A 20,690-nucleotide genomic window follows, 5' to 3' on the forward strand; every position below is an offset into this window, starting at 1 on the left:
CTCTCTCTCGCTCTCTCTCTCTCTCCCCTCTCTCTCTTTCTTTCTCTCGCCCTCCTTTCTCTTCGTCTTCTTCTCTCCTCTCCCCTTTCTCTTTCTTCTCCTCATGCCTATACTAGAAAGCGATCTTTAGAAAAGGGGGGTTATAGTCTGATGATTATTGATGGGAAATAAGACTTGTTTTTCTTGCCGATCATATGACGCAATCGATAAAAAGATTTTAACAAATATTCAAATTATGTAAACTGGACAAACAAGTTTTGAATAATTTCTTCATTCTTTAAAAAAAAGCATAATTCTAAAACTGTCAAGTTGTACTGATTCATAAACAAGCATACAATTGAATTATTTATGAATTTAGAATATTCGAGAAGAATCAAACTAAATTACTTCTTTGTAGAGTTTATCAAAAAGATTTGGATTAAATATTATTACTGCCTCTATATTAATGTATAATTTTATAATAACCATTTTCATTTTTTCCACTTGTTTGATTATTTCTACAGAAAAAAGAAAGCATGTCTTTTGAAATAATTTACAAAAGAACCAATGAAAAGCAAGATGCCAACAACAGGCAGCCAGTGACATCAAAAATGATCAATCAGTACAACATAAAAGACAGTCGCGAATCCTCTAGCTCAATGTCTGCCATTCTTACTTCTGATCATGTGACCAATGAGAAACTGACTATTTATAGACAGTAGGCATTTATTTACGAATGCATATTAGAAATGTCCACAACGTAAACACAATTGTAACCGGAAGCAATATTGACCTTTCTGCATCACCAGGAAGTGACGAAGACCAGATGGTACAAGTCAAAGACACAGAAATCGTCACCTCAGTAGACAGTGATGAAAGCATGGCGGGAAATGTGATCATCATGAACACAGACAGGTTTCCACCAGGATTTATGTAACTGCATCCGTATAAGCTTTCTCTAAATGAGATGACACATGAAACTAGATCATGTGTAGAAGCCTTCATCCAATCAAACAATGTTCTTTATTTGTCAGGTGAGACTTTCCTTAACTACTTTATGAATATGATAGTAGGAATGGATAAATATTCCCCACCTTCTTTCCACGCCAGGTATCCACTGCGCCATGGTCCATGCGTCATGCTGAATTACTCCAAATATGGAAAGGATTCAGACATTGGTATTGGTTTGAAATGTTCCTCATTGCCCAATGATTCATTGGAATGGATATCAAGGAAACGAAACTCTTACTGGCCAAACCAACTGTTGATCAATAAAATCAAAGTTATGCCCTGTCATGCTTTACCGGTAGGTTATGTGCAGTCTGAGGATTGTCATTAAGAGTGGCGTGATGCAGAAAAAAACATTAAGATGAATGCAAATTTTATTATATTTTTATTTCGTTTTTGTGTCGTGCTCTAATGTTACGCATTACAATTAGCCTTTAGGAACGATGCGTTGTATTTATTCATATTCGAGCATAATAGTAATGTACCTGTAGCGAGATCATTTAAGGTACGGAAAGGGCGATGATCTGCGCACGGACCCACTTTCCCGTACACTTACATGGAAAGCAGGGCTTCGTGTTCATTTGAAACAATTTAGTTTGGCGCTCAATATAATAATAATAAGAAACCCATTTAGTTATACAACGAAAACAAATAATCGTACACAACATGTGTTAGATAGAACTAAAAAAATACCAATCGGTGAAAAATTGAACAACAAAAGGTGACAAAGACAGTTGAAGAACACACAATTTAATACAAAATTACAAAATTTACATCACAAAGTATGTAAATCGCAATGAAACAAATATTATACTAATCACAGTTATTTGACTATGTCAGATGTCCTATGATACAATATGATATGTTCTCTTTAACATTAAATTTTCACCCACAGTATATATATTGAATCTAATGCACGATTTCATGGCACCAAAACATCAGAATTGGACTTCAAACCTTTAACAAAAATCAAACCTAGCAGTGCTTATAAGGCATTCTTTGGCAGTTTTATAACAACATAACTTACATCCCTTATATTTTTTTTTCTAAACTGAATATACTGATGCCTTTATGTCCACGAAAACTGGCTAAATTGATTGTTAAAGCATATTTTAAAAGACGAACTGTTACTTATGCATAGTTCTGAACGAGAATATCATCGATATAAATTCCTTTACAATTTTGTTTCATATTAATATTCGTAATATATTATTCACACGTATCAGTGTATGTGGAGCTATTGTATAGAATTTGAAATATTCAGTTTTGTGACTAATAGGTTCATCGGGTCGGGTGCAAAACACATTTGTATATATATTAACATGATGTTTTGTTATATTGCACATGTTACTATAATAAACAATTTACTAACTTGCTTACTTACTGTCAAAACTGACCTAGCGGTGAACTGTACGTTGATTATAAGCACCTATGAAATGGCTGAATTTGTATTGACACTTCCTGAATTTGTATTGACACTTCCTGTAAAAATATGACCGGGAGTGGTTCGATAATATAACTTTAATGGAAGTTAACACGACGGTAAGTGGTGCTTTATTTCGATTTATTTTTTAAAACAATTTTTCTTAATACTTTCAACTAGTGCATACAAGACAGATTTTTATGCTGCTTATGGCAATGTTAAATAAATCAGAATTATTGTATTGAATAAGCCTATGTTCTTGTTTAAAATTTGATTTTTACTACTAGGGTATGCTTTACGCAACGTGAAATTTTGTTACCGACATCAGACGTATTCAAGTATTTATTCTTATCCCTTAAAATATCGGCACAAACTGCAAGAAAATCTGTCTTCTATACACTAAAGATGTCTGCAAATGGATTTCAATAGCTTAAGATATTTGCAAAAATAAAGTTCTTAACGGTGTGATTACATTCTGTCCAGCCCGTGTGTTAATCCCTGAAAATCCCGTTGATTCTGCACCCTGGTATCGTAACCATTTATTTTAATCAGGTGACGCCCTAATGTTCTTTGTATTGTTGTACTTTTGTTGTAACTGTATTCTTTTTACGGGATGACTATGTTCTCTTAAACTTCCCAGGTGTAATCCATGCGTGAAAAAATTTCTTAAGTGTTGACAATTGTTGAACGGTTGTTCATCTCTTTAAATGTAGTTTTGTATATGTGCAATAATTTAAAAATGCACAAACATTTCCATTGATAAAGAACATATACGTAGTTCAACATTGTCCGTTATATGTTTTCGTTTACTTATAGTACATCGTATCTCACTCTTTTATTTCAGAAGATGCTTTCCAAAATCCTACTGGTTTCTCTCGTGCAGTTTGGTAAGGCATTTTAAAAATAATATATTCGACTCATTCGATTTGGAACGCGCGATTACATTGTAGAAGATGTTTCGAATGAATTTGAATGGTAAAGAAGTAAATATGATTCTGAAACATAAACTTATGAATATATAAACGGTTAATTTTTACTTAGCTTTTTTAAGGTGGTTTACAAACTCTCACTTTTCCTAGAATAGCTGTTGCATCAGTACTAAATGCACATGCTTATGCTAGTAATTGAGGAATTCCCTACTTGAGTCTGAAGATGAGGTTACCGCAGAAAGGATTTCATGACACATCTCGTCACAAGTTAGGCAGTGGGTCGAAGGATCCACCGCGCGATCCTCGGATCAATAGTCCAGCGCTCTACCAACTGACCTAGCCGGCCCGTTTGAATAAATGAGCCGCGTTCTGAGACAACTGGGCTTAATGCATGTGCTGCAAGGGTCGTCCCAGATTAGCCTGTGCAGCCCACACAGGCTAATCAGGGACGACACTTTCCGCTTTTATGGTATTTTTAGTTTCAAGGAAGTCCCTCCTTACCGAAAATCAAGTTTAGGCGGAAAGTGTCGTCCCTGATTAGCCTGTGCGAACTGCACAGGCTAATCTTGGATGGCACTTTAAGCACATGCATTAAGCCCAGTTTTCTCAGAACAAGGCTCAAATAGTAATTTAAATAGTAAGTTGCATGGCTAATGAAAGTTTCCCAGGACGATGGTACTCAGTACGCTCAACGTGCTGGGAAAAACGTTTTGGGCTATATAGATTGAGTACTTGGTTCGTACTATAGTAACGTTATTTTCTCCAAAAAATGTTAACTAATGTTCCTGTCTTAGACATTGCCTTGCCCTGGTGATTTTGTTCGGAAAGACTCTAATTGGCAAATTAAATCGCATATAAGACATATCTTAACGTATGAAGCAATTAGAGAAAATCCTCTTTTTCAGTGTTCTACATTATCATGAAATGAACAGCTGCAGACTTTGCTGTAAGATATATAGCACATTTGTTGTTCATGTCAGTGTGACCCCCCCCCCCCCCCCAACGTCCTCACAGAGCTGCGACTTTACGACGATCATCCCGATCAAGCCACGATCTGAACAATGTTTGGATCGGGGCGGATCGAGGCCGATTGGAGTAAATCGATGGCAAATTTTGGTCTTCATTTCGTTTTTTTTTTGTTTTTCTTCGCGTTTCATGTTGGCCACGATCCTGCTACGCTTGTTTTTAGCATATTCAAAATAAGCGTGGTGAGAGCGTAGAGCTCTCCGATCATGAAGACTCTACCGCGATCTTACTGCGCTTATGAAGACTCCACTACGTTTCTCCTGCGATTTGTCACGATCGGCCACATTTTCGGCCACGCTTTGATCGTAGTAGAAGCGGCGTCTATGTGTGAACGGGGGGTAAGTTCGTTTGTTATTTCACGAGTGATCATAGAAAATATATTTTCACGAGTGAAATAACAAACAATCTTACACTGACATGAACAAATTTTCTGTTTATTTTATGCCCCATTTTTTCAAGAAAATAATTAACAGCCGTTTCCCTTTCGCTGAAAAGTTACTCTTTCTCCCGTGGCGTGCCTCAATACATTTCAATAAACAAAATGACGTCATTTTTTCGACGAAATGACGTCACTATTCCAGCGAAATTATTCAGTTAAACTCTTTTACGATGTGAATAAACGGTGAGAAAAGCATAAAATAAAACAATCGTAACACTTCATCCATCTCCGGAGTCTCCGTAAAGTGCTGATTTATGCAATAAAAAGCCGGTTGGGTCTAAAGTGAAAATAAAAAGAAAGTTTGTTGGATTCGGTGGAATGTCGATTTTAATTCACTCCTGGTCATAAAAATCTTGATATATGAAATCTAAAAAAAGTGAAAATAGAAAAAGTAATTCCGAAGATTTGTTATTTTCACTAGTGAAAATAACAATTTGTTTATTTTCACGGCTGTTATTTCACTGTAGAAATGTAATATTTTATCATAAGGTATAAAAGAAAAATAAAGCTTCTCGTTCTTACCAAATAATGATGCCATATATATAGGATCTGGCACGAGTTGTCATATTATACCAGATTTTATTAAACGAGCTCAGTAATTTTGCTAGTAAGCGAGCCTTTGGCGAGCTTACTAACGAATTTCCTGGACGAGTTTAATAAAATATTGTACGAAATGACAACGAGTGTCAGATATTTTTGTCACATGCTTTTAAATGAGCAAATTAAATAAATATTTACGCAAACATAATAATCCCGAACGTTGTTCACATTCATGACATCATTTGACGTTGCAACGTCATTTCAGCAATATAACAAAATGCGATTGGTCGATAAACGATAACTAAGCCAATGAAAACGCTTAAAAATGTTATATTACACATGTGTAACATAAAAATATTCGTAATGGTTATATTACATGGGAAACAGGGTATGTGAAACATGTGATAAAATAATGTATTATATAAATGGATATTTCGTATCAGTTACTTTAATGATATGCTCTCATAAGACAACAATCTTATATGACAGAAACGTGCTGATAATCCTTAACTTGTTCACTTAATTTTGCCTCTGTAATATAGATAATGATTTAAATCCGCGACGTTGTGAATTGTAATGCAAACTTTATTGATCCAAAACCATTGTTAAGTATTATTTGTACTTAGGTATTAGTTGACATTTTGACATAAAATAGGTTTGTAAGGTTTTCATAGAAGTCATCAAAAAAATCTGACGTCGACGGTTGAATCCATTTTCCGAAGCCCATGTCCGATCCGTGGGTTTCACTCTGTATGGTTTGAACGTTCTGAACCTGCGCTTTTACGATCGTCCTGTACTCGTTGCGCCCATGATAAACTCATAATATATAATTGGCGTCGCACTGGAGTGCGGCGACTAGTATGTAATGTAAAAATACTGCGTTTTAATGCGACCTAAATACAACGTTGCAGCAACGTTTGGAAAAACGTCAGGAAAACTTTCATATACACCATTGGTACAACGTTTGGGTGCCCACTGGGATGTTTTGTTTTACTTTAAAGAATACGCCTGGTGGTACTTAAAGTCAGATTGAATATTCATTTTGTAAGAACATGCATTAATTGTCATTACTTTCTTTGAACGTTTGCAGTAATGGCGCTTTTACGTTAAGTTTTTGGCTTCGCACTGATGTGCGGCGACTAGTATGTAATACGTTTTTTTTTTCGCTTATGGGAGGAGAAGTTATTTTACGGATCAATGTTTATATTTTTGTTGTCAGAATATATTGCATAGTGGTGATTTTTTGTGTAAATTAGTGTAAATAAGTAATGCATTTGTGCCTATTACATTAACTACAACATTTATTGCCAATAATACACAGCTAATTTTTTTAATTAATAAATGATCACAGGGACTTGGCAATTATAAAAGATCAAGGGACTGGGCAAATACACGAACCGGTGAAACTTTCTGGTTTTGTATAAAAACAAAACTTCTTTGTTCCACTATCCTAGCAACCACCTAGTTACTAATAAGGGCGCTATAGAGCGCGAAGCGCGACACGTATTATTAATTGTAATAATGAGTCTTGATAAAGGAAGCAGCCGCTTATCAATGAGGAGCACCATCACAGCACCCCCAGTCTCATTACTATCAAGTCCTCCTACAGGTTTTGTTTAAGAACCACATATAGAAGGCCGCAGGCCTGACCCGTATCTTGCCATTGGTATAGACCCTTTGGTATGGACCTTTAACCCCGCTCACTATCCAGCGTTTAAACTTCCGGGTTTACATTTAAACCGACTATTAATAGCTTATAAATAACCTAGTTAGAAGGTGATTTTCAAGCGGTTCCGTAGTGTAGTGGTTACACGCTCGCTTCACATGTGAGAGGACCAAGGTTCGAACCCCAGTAGAATCAAATTATTTTATTTGTGTTCTATGTTAACTTCTTGTTTTGATGTAGGCATTTCAATTTAAAAAAATATGCTGTTTTATTGTAACCATTTTTTGTTTTTAATATGCCCATGAAATATATGTGTGAGAGGGTGGGGGGTTCGTAAACACATGAAAACTTTTACGGTGTTTTCATATCAATGAGTACTCAACCCCGATCGTAAATAAGCAACGTAAGAATAAGTTCAGAATCACCTCCCCTTGAAGTTGAGAAAAATATGAAATTACGCTTACAAGGTGAAGCAGATTTTTTAAAACCTACACAGATTTGTTCCATTAATCAACACTGCACACGGATGCCAGTAAAAAAGGAAACCGATGTAAATAAAATGAACTATGAAATATTTGGGGGTTAAAACACAACATCATAGATAATGGTTATTTGGGGGTTATAACACAAAATCATAGATAACGGTAATACCAGTATCTTTTTTTCTATTTGTTTAAAATAATCGACCAATATATTAATATTTACAGTAGAAAAAAATCGTTCTATGTAACTTCATTGAGTGCCCGTTTCACTGAAATTCCCGACGCCCTTTGAAGCTTTGCATCAATAATCATCTTGTAAATAACTCTGTAACTACTACTGATATTCACCCGCTCAGATAATGTTTAAGTAACGATATCTGGATCATTAAAGATAATCCGCTTTATATTATCAAAGCCAAAATATAGTCAAGCGCTTGTTATTTGTGTATCTTCAAAATTCACGTGCACTTGCACCATGTGTACGCTTTATACAATACTTTTTAACGGTATTTAGACCATTTGGTTTACCCTGGTGTTGTTGAAATTTTCAAAAGCTATGGATACACAACACATGAAACACTTATGATATGGAGATACTGATCTATTGTATGTTCACCCACTAGGAAAACACAATATTTATCAAACGAAATCCTTTGCAAATCTTTAATATCTCCACAACGGGAGAAAAGGATTCGCCTTTGTGTTCTTTTACTTCCGAAACAATATCGAAAGAGTGTCGAACATTTATGATTAACCACATTTTACAGATGAAGCCCCACAACCACCACCCCCACCTCAGAGCGGTGTGATCTTGCGATCTCCACAAACATCTCTGGATTCTACCATCACACAACTGGTATTGCAAGTGATACTGGTGTTCGTCTTCGGCGCTTTGCCTATATAAATCAACGAAATGTCGTCCGAGTTGAGTACTACAGCGCCTTGGCTGGATGTTTACATGCTTCATTGAAAAAATAAAACAATTTCGCCGTATTTTGTACTGTTGTAAATCGTCCTGTGAAACGGTTCATAATATATTTTACGAAATGTACGAAAACATGAAGTGACTTCTGTATATAGTATGTGGCATTTCATTTACTTTCTGTTGTTTATTTTTCCCTAGATATTAAAGGGATCTTTTCACGCTTTGGTAAATTGACAAAATTGAAAAAAGTTGTTTCAGATTCGTAAGTTTTCGTTTTAGTTATGATATTTGTGAGGAAACAGTAATACTGAACATTAACCATGCTCTAAAATAGCCATTATATGCATCTTTTGACGATTTTAAAACCTAAAAATTATAAAGCGTTGCAACGCGAAACGCTTGAATAATTTGGAGAGTTCTGTTTTTGTCGTTAAATTTTGTGAAACTACGAAGATTGCTTATATAATGTATAAAATACGTCAAGAATGTGTACTCGGCGGAATAGCTCAGTAGGCTAAAGCGTTTTTACTTCAGGACTCTGGCAGGACTCCAGGGGTCACTGGTTCGAAACCTGCTCCGGGCAATGTTCTTTTCCTTTTTTTTATTTTTTTTCTTGATTTTTACTGGAGCTTTTATGATCCAATGTTTACATTTATCAATATAAAGCATTTAATGAATAAGTTAAAAAAATGCCAAAATCTGTGAAAAGGCCCCTTTAAACATATATTATTTATTAAAATAATTGTTTAATCGTTAAAGTGGCATTATTATGAGCAGATACATCTCTCGGTCTGATACATTACGTCATTAAACAATCGTACTCACGCATGTCCCTCAATGTATGGCGAGTTTACGGAGTTGTTCCTAATTAAGCACATCAACCTATCCACATGCACCATTCCAACGGTGAGCGCGTAGTCGAATATTGCTTTTGTTGTTAGGTGAATCAGACACACGTATAATTCCCATACACATATTTTGAAAGCCCTTTTTATAAAGGGTAAATGCCGAAGTATTAATTTACCTGAAGTCAATCTATTGTCGATAAAATAAGGAAGATTGACAGTTTCACATAAACACGAATCACATCTAAATTGTGTGTTTGTTTTTGTAAAATTTCAAACGATCTTTTTGTAGCTGTGCAGTACCTTGAAGAATGCCAACCCATCTTTTACTCCCATAAAACGTTAACCATTTTCGTGTAAAGTAAATATAATAAGTATATATTTTAAACGCTTTTCGCGTGCAAACGAAGTAACGGTTGCTGCGAATTTAGGTCACACATTCTAAGGTCCACACAATTCCATCTTTGTAACTTATTTATCACGATTTAAACAAAAATACGGAGTGATTTTGAGATCGGTTTCCGACATCCATGGACATTTAAAGACAACAACAAAGACTCCCTGAATTTTCAGCTGATGTCAGAAGTGGCCTTTCACAGCCCTGGGGCAAGTACACAGAAATATTGTACACAAGATTTCATTTAGGGAGATAAAAGAGGAGAGATAGAACTAAGCCTCTAAATGTCACAATGGTTAAATCCCATAAATGCCATTGATAGCTACAGGTGATTATATGCACGTTTGAATGCCAGTGTATTTTATGCATATAACATGCTTGACGTAGGACTTGTACATATGTGAATGCAAAAAGAAACTTTTGGCATTTCCTTAGATTTCAATGTTTGGTGTTGATGTTGAACATTCCGACACATCTAATGATGGCATAAATTATGTTGTTGTAACTTAAATTAAACAAGATGTGTTTGTTAAACACTATGTCCCCATATAATTGACCTTTGACCGTGAAGGATGACCTTGACCTTTCACCACTCAAAATGTGCAGCTCCATGAGATACACATGCATGCCAAATATCAAGTTGCTATCTTCAATGTTGCAAAAGTGTACGTTCAAAAGTGTTGCGTTCAACTTAAGAGATACAGAGCAATTGTCTCTAGCACTCAGACATTTAAAGTCCATGGTGTTATATGTTGAAAATGGAGAAGAGTGTTTGAGTGGAATGCCTGTAGAACTTCATCGGCATTACAATATTTTGGGATATTGTTACCGTATGATCAATGATGTACCGAATGCCATACAGTGGCTTACGAAGTCTCTGGAAGTCTGTCCAACCAACGGAAATGCAGCAGCATATCACTTATGCATTACTGTCCTTAAACTATTTTAGCAGCACTCTAAGATCAAACCATTAGAATGTTCCAAGTTTGGATTAGTTTAAACAATAGGCTTAACACTGTTGACACTATAACATTTCTAGACAAGAAACTCTTCTTTTTTTAATCAGGTGAATCAGTAGGTAGATCGAGGAAACCAGTGTACCTGTAATTTGAGGTATTTATTGAATAAAGGTCATCAATTCAACACCATTTGTAAAAGTATATATATTTCAAAGTAAGATATTGCTGAATGTAATAAGGAGTATACCAAAAAAATGCCAGAGTAACTCATAAATTTCCTGTATGTAACATTGATTGGCAATCACTTTTAAATTAGATTAATTTATTGATTAAAATTACATGGGTAATAATTTGGACTGTAAATCTGAAATATGGCAAGCGCATACTTCCACCGACCCGAAATTTGGGGGTTAAAACACAACATCATAGATAATGGTTATTTGGGGGTTATAACACAAAATCATAGATAACGGTAATACCAGTATCTTTTTTCTATTTGTTTAAAATAATCGACCAATATATTAATATTTACAGTAGAAAAAAATCGTTCTATGTAACTTCATTGAGTGCCCGTTTCACTGAAATTCCCGACGCCCTTTGAAGCTTTGCATCAATAATCATCTTGTAAATAACTCTGTAACTACTACTGATATTCACCCGCTCAGATAATGTTTAAGTAACGATATCTGGATCATTAAAGATAATCCGCTTTATATTATCAAAGCCAAAATATAGTCAAGCGCTTGTTATTTGTGTATCTTCAAAATTCACGTGCACTTGCACCATGTGTACGCTTTATACAATACTTTTAACGGTATTTAGACCATTTGGTTTACCCTGGTGTTGTTGAAATTTTCAAAAGCTATGGATACACAACACATGAAACACTTATGATATGGAGATACTGATCTATTGTATGTTCACCCACTAGGAAAACACAATATTTATCAAACGAAATCCTTTGCAAATCTTTAATATCTCCACAACGGGAGAAAAGGATTCGCCTTTGTGTTCTTTTACTTCCGAAACAATATCGAAAGAGTGTCGAACATTTATGATTAACCACATTTTACAGATGAAGCCCCACAACCACCACCCCCACCTCAGAGCGGTGTGATCTTGCGATCTCCACAAACATCTCTGGATTCTACCATCACACAACTGGTATTGCAAGTGATACTGGTGTTCGTCTTCGGCGCTTTGCCTATATAAATCAACGAAATGTCGTCCGAGTTGAGTACTACAGCGCCTTGGCTGGATGTTTACATGCTTCATTGAAAAAATAAAACAATTTCGCCGTATTTTGTACTGTTGTAAATCGTCCTGTGAAACGGTTCATAATATATTTTACGAAATGTACGAAAACATGAAGTGACTTCTGTATATAGTATGTGGCATTTCATTTACTTTCTGTTGTTTATTTTTCCCTAGATATTAAAGGGATCTTTTCACGCTTTGGTAAATTGACAAAATTGAAAAAAGTTGTTTCAGATTCGTAAGTTTTCGTTTTAGTTATGATATTTGTGAGGAAACAGTAATACTGAACATTAACCATGCTCTAAAATAGCCATTATATGCATCTTTTGACGATTATAAAACCTAAAAATTATAAAGCGTTGCAACGCGAAACGCTTGAATAATTTGGAGAGTTCTGTTTTTGTCGTTAAATTTTGTGAAACTACGAAGATTGCTTATATAATGTATAAAATACGTCAAGAATGTGTACTCGGCGGAATAGCTCAGTAGGCTAAAGCGTTTTTACTTCAGAACTCTGGCAGGACTCCAGGGGTCACTGGTTCGAAACCTGCTCCGGGCAATGTTCTTTTCCTTTTTTTTATTTTTTTTCTTGATTTTTTACTGGAGCTTTTATGATCCAATGTTTACATTTATCAATATAAAGCATTTAATGAATAAGTTAAAAAAATGCCAAAATCTGTGAAAAGGCCCCTTTAAACATATATTATTTATTAAAATAATTGTTTAATCGTTAAAGTGGCATTATTATGAGCAGATACATCTCTCGGTCTGATACATTACGTCATTAAACAATCGTACTCACGCATGTCCCTCAATGAATGGCGAGTTTACGGAGTTGTTCCTAATTAAGCACATCAACCTATCCACATGCACCATTCCAACGGTGAGCGCGTAGTCGAATATTGCTTTTGTTGTTAGGTGAATCAGACACACGTATAATTCCCATACACATATTTTGAAAGCCCTTTTTATAAAGGGTAAATGCCGAAGTATTAATTTACCTGAAGTCAATCTATTGTCGATAAAATAAGGAAGATTGACAGTTTCACATAAACACGAATCACATCTAAATTGTGTGTTTGTTTTTGTAAAATTTCAAACGATCTTTTTGTAGCTGTGCAGTACCTTGAAGAATGCCAACCCATCTTTTACTCCCATAAAACGTTAACCATTTTCGTGTAAAGTAAATATAATAAGTATATATTTTAAACGCTTTTCGCGTGCAAACGAAGTAACGGTTGCTGCGAATTTAGGTCACACATTCTAAGGTCCACACAATTCCATCTTTGTAACTTATTTATCACGATTTAAACAAAAATACGGAGTGATTTTGAGATCGGTTTCCGACATCCATGGACATTTAAAGACAACAACAAAGACTCCCTGAATTTTCAGCTGATGTCAGAAGTGGCCTTTCACAGCCCTGGGGCAAGTACACAGAAATATTGTACACAAGATTTCATTTAGGGAGATAAAAGAGGAGAGATAGAACTAAGCCTCTAAATGTCACAATGGTTAAATCCCATAAATGCCATTGATAGCTACAGGTGATTATATGCACGTTTGAATGCCAGTGTATTTTATGCATATAACATGCTTGACGTAGGACTTGTACATATGTGAATGCAAAAAGAAACTTTTGGCATATCCTTAGATTTCAATGTTTGGTGTTGATGTTGAACATTCCGACACATCTAATGATGGCATAAATTATGTGGTTGTAACTTAAATTAAACAAGATGTGTTTGTTAAACACTATGTCCCCATATAATTGACCTTTGACCGTGAAGGATGACCTTGACCTTTCACCACTCAAAATGTGCAGCTCCATGAGATACACATGCATGCCAAATATCAAGTTGCTATCTTCAATGTTGCAAAAGTGTACATTAAATAATCGATTTTAACCCATATATTTGACCTAGACCTTGAAGGATGACCTTGACCTTTTTCCACTCAAAATGTGCAGCTCCATGAGATACACATGCATGCCAAATATGAAGTTGCTATCTTCAATATTGCACAAGTTATGGCAAATGTTAAAGTTTGACGCAAACACACAAACAAACAAACAAACCAACAGACAGGGAAAAAACAATATGTCCCTCACTATAGTGGTTGGGGACATAAAAATATCATAAAGACGATTTAAAGGGCTGTTTTAAAGGTTGCACTTAGTCAGTTAGTATACATACACATTTAAAATGTCGCATGAAAGTGCAGTTACAAAAAACACCATACTGATTTCGTTTGAGACAGGTTTGATATAATCATCGGCTTGTAAAAATAATGATTTCAGTTTCAAAAGAAAAAAAATGCCCCGTATCTGGTTGTGTTTTAGTGACAGTCAACATTGTGAATAAAATACCAAATAGATTTAAATGTGACACACATGATAATTATAAAAGTGATATGTTATGTGATATAATATATTTTTGTTAAACATTTTTTTCATGTGAGATCAAATTTGAATAAAGGAGTCTATATATACAAGTTCAAACATACATAACATGTACATCAATATTTAAAAATGCTAAGCATGATCATAGCTCTCATAAGAATAATGCAAGCTTTAAAGTAAACATAGGACCCAATTCACATTCCCAATTTTCAAAACCTGAATCTCCAAAAGGATGACAAAACCCCATCCGGACCTGCAAAATGTTGCTATTTCTGAACAGTAAGGTCTATATCCAGCATTTGAACTTGAAGAACTGTTGCATCTCAGGGTCGTCCACATTGCGTCCGTTCACCCCGGCGTACACCTGCTGCAAGGTCTTGTTCTTGAACTTCTCTTCAAGGATCTTAACATACCTCTCAAGTGCACCTGCATGCAGGTAGAATTATATGAGCAGCGCTCTGGGAAAACAGGGCTTAATGCAGATGCGTAAAATGTCGTCCCATATTAGCCTGCACAGTCTGCAAAGGCTAATCAGGGACGTCACTTTAAGAATGAATTGGATTTTTGCTGAGAAGAGACTTCATGTAAACGAAAAATGTTATAAAAGCGGAAAGAGTCGTCACTGATTAGCCTTTTCGGACTGCACAGGCTAATTTGGGACGAAACTTTACGCAAATGCATTATGCACAGTTTTCTCAGAACACGACTAATATATGTGCGTTGTCATATAATACAATTGTTAGTAAGAATTATATAGTTGTTATGAATCTTATAGGACACAATTACCATTAATAAAATATTCATTTATACAATTATAACTCTTCATCTTGCCAGAGCAAGAGCTTATCTGGAATTTCAGCGATGTTCAATTTCAATGCTACGTTATTTTAAAACGCTAAAGAGTGAGATTCTAGATAAAATTGTCCCTGATGAAATTAATTCTTTTCATCTGAAAACTATTGTATTCTGGGTGTCTGAAAAAATCCCTGTCTGTGACCCATCAAATTTAACAAACTGTGTGAACGCTTGTTTATCTTTCTTGATCAAATGTATCCAGAAGAGGCACTTGTCGCATTATTTTCTGAGATCTCGAAATCTCTTTACGGGCAAACTGGAGGAAGAAATGGTGAGGGACCGTCTCATCTCGGAAAATGAACTCATACAGGAGAATATCATTGGCTTTTTAATTAACAGTGAGTGGTGGTTCAAACGCGGTAGTCAATGTTTATTATCACTGCGGTTGTTTGTACAAAATGCACCAAATGTGGACTTTCTTTCTGCCTGCACAACCAATATGGAAACTGGGAACAGGGAATTGAGACGTAACGAATATACACATGCCCGATGTCTCAGTATGGAGGTTACAGTAGGGATTATGTTTTTGCAGACAAGTGTTGTAAGTTTATTGAAAGTTGCTGAAGAAGTGAATGAACAGCTGAAGACATTGATGGGTGACTTTGCATTGAAGTTCTTGTCCATTCGTGTTGGAATGCTCTTTCTTGTAAAAGCTGAGAAAACAGCGGATCTAGAAATGCGACGTAAGCTCATCTCTGAGTCAAAGGGGTGCTTGGAATCAGGATTGCAACATGATGCCTTGGCGGCAACCATGTATTTATTAACGTATCACTATCAATCAAGGAATTATAGTGCTATCCAAAAATTTCTCAAAGACCTCTTTGGCAGACGTGTAGCTATTCCATACAAAGGGAACCCTGACTTATTTATTTGCGGGAAGCGTTCATTGCTTTCACCGGATATGGATGAAACTGTAACGATAGAAGATATGGCGAATGAAAACGATATCGCTTTTGATGCTATGTTCAGTTGTTCGGATGCTATGTTCAGTTGTTCGTATATATCTCGCTATATGTCACTCGGTGTTTCATCTTCACATGTACACCATTTTAATTTTATAACGCGTCATCTGGTTGGTTGTTCTCATTGTGTTGGCCAATGATATGGCGTTTTAGAACCGAGCATTCGATCGACAAAATATGAAAGCAAAACACCGACATGTAGCGAGAAAGTCGAATTTAATTGAATATTAAAGTTATTAGCCGAGCAGGAGATCGGTTAGTAGTGTAATCTCGTTGCATTTACTGTCGTTTAACGAATCCAGTTGCATTTTGTCGGCAACTGCATGGGAACATGTGTGTTTTCGATGAAAAAGGTCGCGTCCATTGTTCCACAATCTTTCAGCAATAGGCATATAGTGCGTTTCATACCTTACGTATATATAATACCTATACGAGGGTAATTTTTTCAAACTATGATTTTTTGTCAATATTCGTTGTTGAAAAGTCAAACCATACACAATAGGTGTACATTTAACAATCTGGAACCCCTGAGGTAAGCTCGGGGGGGGGGGGGTAGGGTTCCGGGGGGGGGTAGGGTTCCGGGGGGGGGGGCAAATTTATGATACTGCTGCCTGTGGGCTTGTGTTTTGTCATTTCCGGTATTTTTAAACTGTTTAGCATTCAATCATGCACATGAACACACACTACCCGTATTTAATTTGAGCATTTGTGTTTACGTGTTGTGTCTTCACCCAAAACCTGTAATACACGGTGCAGCAAGCTGTTTGTATTGAACAATTCTTACTACACATTTCCAAAATCTTATATTTTCTGAAACATTTAATCATATGTAAATTCAGAAAATGACACTAAAGAGCTACACGTCTTTCCGGCCAAGATTCTTTATTCGGACTTCTATATTTGAATTAAAAATGATTCTATGTTAACATGCACATAAAACAAAGTTATACAACTATAAATAACTTGTGAATTTTTGAAAATTGTATAAGTGGATTATACTTAAATTAACACAATTTCTGTTGTTGTTGTTGCTTTGCGAAAATGCGAAAACAAAATCAAAGATACTTGTTCAGAGATCGACGATTTTTCAATTATCAGAAAGTTGGTATGCCTAAATCAGTCGAGTCAAAGATTAACAAACACAAAATTCTCAAGGAATAATCTGTTCGCGAGCACAGGTGGTTAGCGTGTGGCTATGATATTAATTAGTGAAAACATCATTTTGAATGATAAATAATCATATTATAACGAAAAATTAACTTTTCTGAAAAAAAATATTTCACTATCAAATATTTATATAACAAGGTATGCAACTCAAAATCAGCCCAAAACGGGGTGCATCGCTTTGAACAGCCATATCTTTATCAATTTTGCAGTGATTTTCACGATTTCGGTCTTATTCAACGCAGAAATGAATTTCCTTTCTGGAAATGTATATGTCTTGCAATATTTTTACAAATGCTTGGTCAACTTTTAAGAAATAACACGATACACAACACGCATGACCCAGTTGACAGTGATCATGCTGTCTGAAATCTTCACGGAGTAAAGGGCAACTTCCCTATAAAGTTCATGTAGTTCGATACCATAATTCAATAAAGCGTATGAAAAAACATTATTACCGTTCTTGTCGTAACATTCTGCATCAAGACTAACTGTCCAGCGCCGTTTGAAACCTTTGTTTACATACATTTCAACTAACTGACATTTTAAACATACGAGTGATTTCATTGGTCCAATGCGGAGGTTTGTCTTTACAACTGGAGATTTCATTCATAAAGAAAACATGATCACTGTCAACTGGGTCATGCGTGTTGTGTATCGTGTTATTTCTTAAAAGTTGACCCAGCATTTGTAAAAAATATTGCAAGACATATACATTTCCAGAAAGGAAATTCATTTCTGCGTTGAATAAGACCAAGATCGTGAAAATCGCTGCAAAATTGATGAAGATATGGCTGTTCAAAGCGATGCACCCCGTTTTGGGCTGATTTTGAGTTGCATACCTTGTTATATATATATTTGATAGTGAAAATTTTTTTTTCAGAAAAGTTAATTTTTTGTTATAATATGATTATTTATCATTCAAAATGATGTTTTCACTAATTAATAGCATAGCCACACGCTAACCACCTGTGTTCGCGAGTTCCTTATCGGTTAATATATCATTATTCTTAACGATTTTGTTTTTATGCTGAGGAATTCGGTAAATAATAATTCCCCGAATTAAGGATAAAAGAAATTGAGATTAATAAAGGCGTTTTGTAAATCAGTGGTCGTGTTTCGAAACATTCTAGATCAAAAAAGCCGCCATGTAAACTGTCGACTGCCGATTAATTGGGAAGAAATATGAGCTCAAAATCACGTGACGTCACTGAATAAAAACTACATGGCATCATGGGGCTCATTGAATGAGTAGCAACGAACTTAATGGGTCTTGTGTTTCCATCTTAAATAAATCTAGTAAGTATAATCTGTTCAAACCAACGTCGAAAGTATGTAGTCCATTCGCGCTGAGCGCGTTAAAACATAGCTTTATGTAAAAAGTTATTTTCCTTTTTGACCCACGCCTTTTCTTGAATACGCTCAACAAAACCAGTGAAATGTTCAACATACATTGCAAAATATCAATCTTCGCAAACGCTGATTTATGATAGCTCGTCTAAATTTGGTTAACCTTTAAGCACATGTCACATATGCGATTATTAGTGATAATGGAGCATAGATTGGTGATGATTTTAAAATATGTAAACAAAGCTTGATAGTAGATAGATTTATTCAAATTGAATATCAATGGTAGTGCAATGACGCGTGTAGTCAAACACAGGTGGTTAGCGTGGGGCTATGATATTAACCCTTTCAGTGCGGGAACCGAATTTTGAAGGCCTGTGCAAACAGTTTGGATCCAGATGAGACGCCATGATGAAACGTGGCGTCTCATCAGGATCCAAACTGTTTGCTATTCTGATAGTATTCTTTGAAAAAATCGAACAAAATGCTAATTTTAGAAATTTAGCAGACAACATTTTAGCAGACGACAAATTTCCCAGCATGCAAAGGGTTAATTGGTAAGCCCCTACGCTATATATATATATATATATATATATATATATATATATATATATATATATATATATATATATATATAGTAGACATGACTCCCCATACAGGTATGAGTCTAGCTCCCGGAAAACAATGCTTAACGTAGGTGCGTAAAGAGCCGTCCCATTTTCTAGACTGTGAAGTCTGCACAGGCTAGTCAGGTACAACAATTTCTACTTTTATGAGTTATTTCGATTTAAGGAAGTTTCTTCTAAACGAAAATCCAGTCTAGACGGAAAGAGTCGTCTTTCATTAGCCAGTGTAGGCTGCACGGGCTAATCTGGGAAGACACTTAAAGAGTCGTCTTTCATTAGCCAGTGTAGGCTGCACGGGCTAATCTGGGAAGACACTTAACGCTCACGCATTAAGCATTTTTGTTTACCCAAAGCGAGGCATATACTAATTGTATATGTACATCCAATGCGCACAATAAACTAAACAAACAAACGGTTTGAGCAATAACACAGGACAGTATAACATTTATATGTGGTGAAGTTTGGTCAAAATGATGGTCAGGATGATGTGAAAATTCTATGTTAAAATGTATGCACATATAAAACATAACATCAACATCTGGCTTAAATCCATGAAATCGTTATTCCAAGACCGCTGTTTAGAAACAATCAGGGGACATAACTCGGGAATGGGGATCAAGAACGGTTTACACATGATTCACTCCTTTGTCAGGAAACTCGAGATATCAGTTATTCTACGGAGCTTTGCCACAAAAGCAAGGGAACGAAATAACATTCTAACACGGCACGTGACTTGTTTTCTATAGACAAAGAAGGAAATCAAGCGTGGGTTATTATGCAATAACTTATGGGCGGAGCTTATACACTGAAAGCACGCGCTGTAGCTAAACAAAACATGCCGATACATTTTCCACCAGCGTAATAATCCGGTATTTTATGAATGAAAGTCACGTGACAAAATACTACGCTATGAATAGAAATGCGTAAAATTGACCCAATTTCCCACGGTGTTCGTCTGCTGCTTCGATACTAAAATGGCTGAAGTTCGAATCGGAGTTGTTTTCTTGTAGATTTAACACTCTTGCGTTAATTTAAAGTGTACAATGAAAACATGTTAGTTTACGCAAGTTGTCGTAACCAAACGTGAGAAATGAAATGGTTTTTTTCCATCCAGTTTGGCTGTTATTGAGGGCGGAGATCTGATCGACAGAACAGCCGAAAGCTATTTTTTATGGGCGGAGCTTCACATAGTATGTAAGAAAAATAAGATACGTTCTATAAATCTTTAGTAAAAATCGTGTTAGAATCGTAATAATTCGTGTACGTTATAGTTTGTTGTCGAATAACCCACGGCCGGAAGTTTAGATGCGTGGTTTCAAATCACTCGTGCTTCGCACTCGTGATTTAATCCCTACGCATCTAAACTTCCGGCCGTGGGTTATTCGACAACAAACTATAACGTACACGAATTATTTCTTAAATAACATACTTTTTTCAATCTCAGTATGCATAATCTAAGG

The 20,690-nt window shown here is 35.7% G+C and overlaps 1 protein-coding gene and 1 pseudogene across 1 annotated transcript in view; one reads left to right on the forward strand and one right to left on the reverse strand.

Moving 5' to 3' along the window:
• The first annotated feature begins 515 nt into the window (after nucleotides 1-515).
• LOC127831271 (uncharacterized) overlaps nucleotides 516-20,690 on the forward strand; it is a 20,413-nt pseudogene continuing 238 nt past the window's right edge.
• The window catches only part of LOC127882333 (p53 apoptosis effector related to PMP-22-like), an 8,387-nt gene continuing 8,352 nt past the window's right edge, over nucleotides 20,656-20,690 (reverse strand). The window contains exon 4 of the mRNA XM_052430901.1: nucleotides 20,656-20,690. This exon is cut by the window's right edge and continues 1,418 nt beyond it. The gene's annotated coding sequence lies outside the window, so the exon portion shown is untranslated.

The sequence above is a fragment of the Dreissena polymorpha genome, chromosome 5 (assembly GCF_020536995.1).
Source record: "Dreissena polymorpha isolate Duluth1 chromosome 5, UMN_Dpol_1.0, whole genome shotgun sequence".
Taxonomy (NCBI): Eukaryota; Metazoa; Mollusca; class Bivalvia; order Myida; family Dreissenidae; genus Dreissena; species Dreissena polymorpha.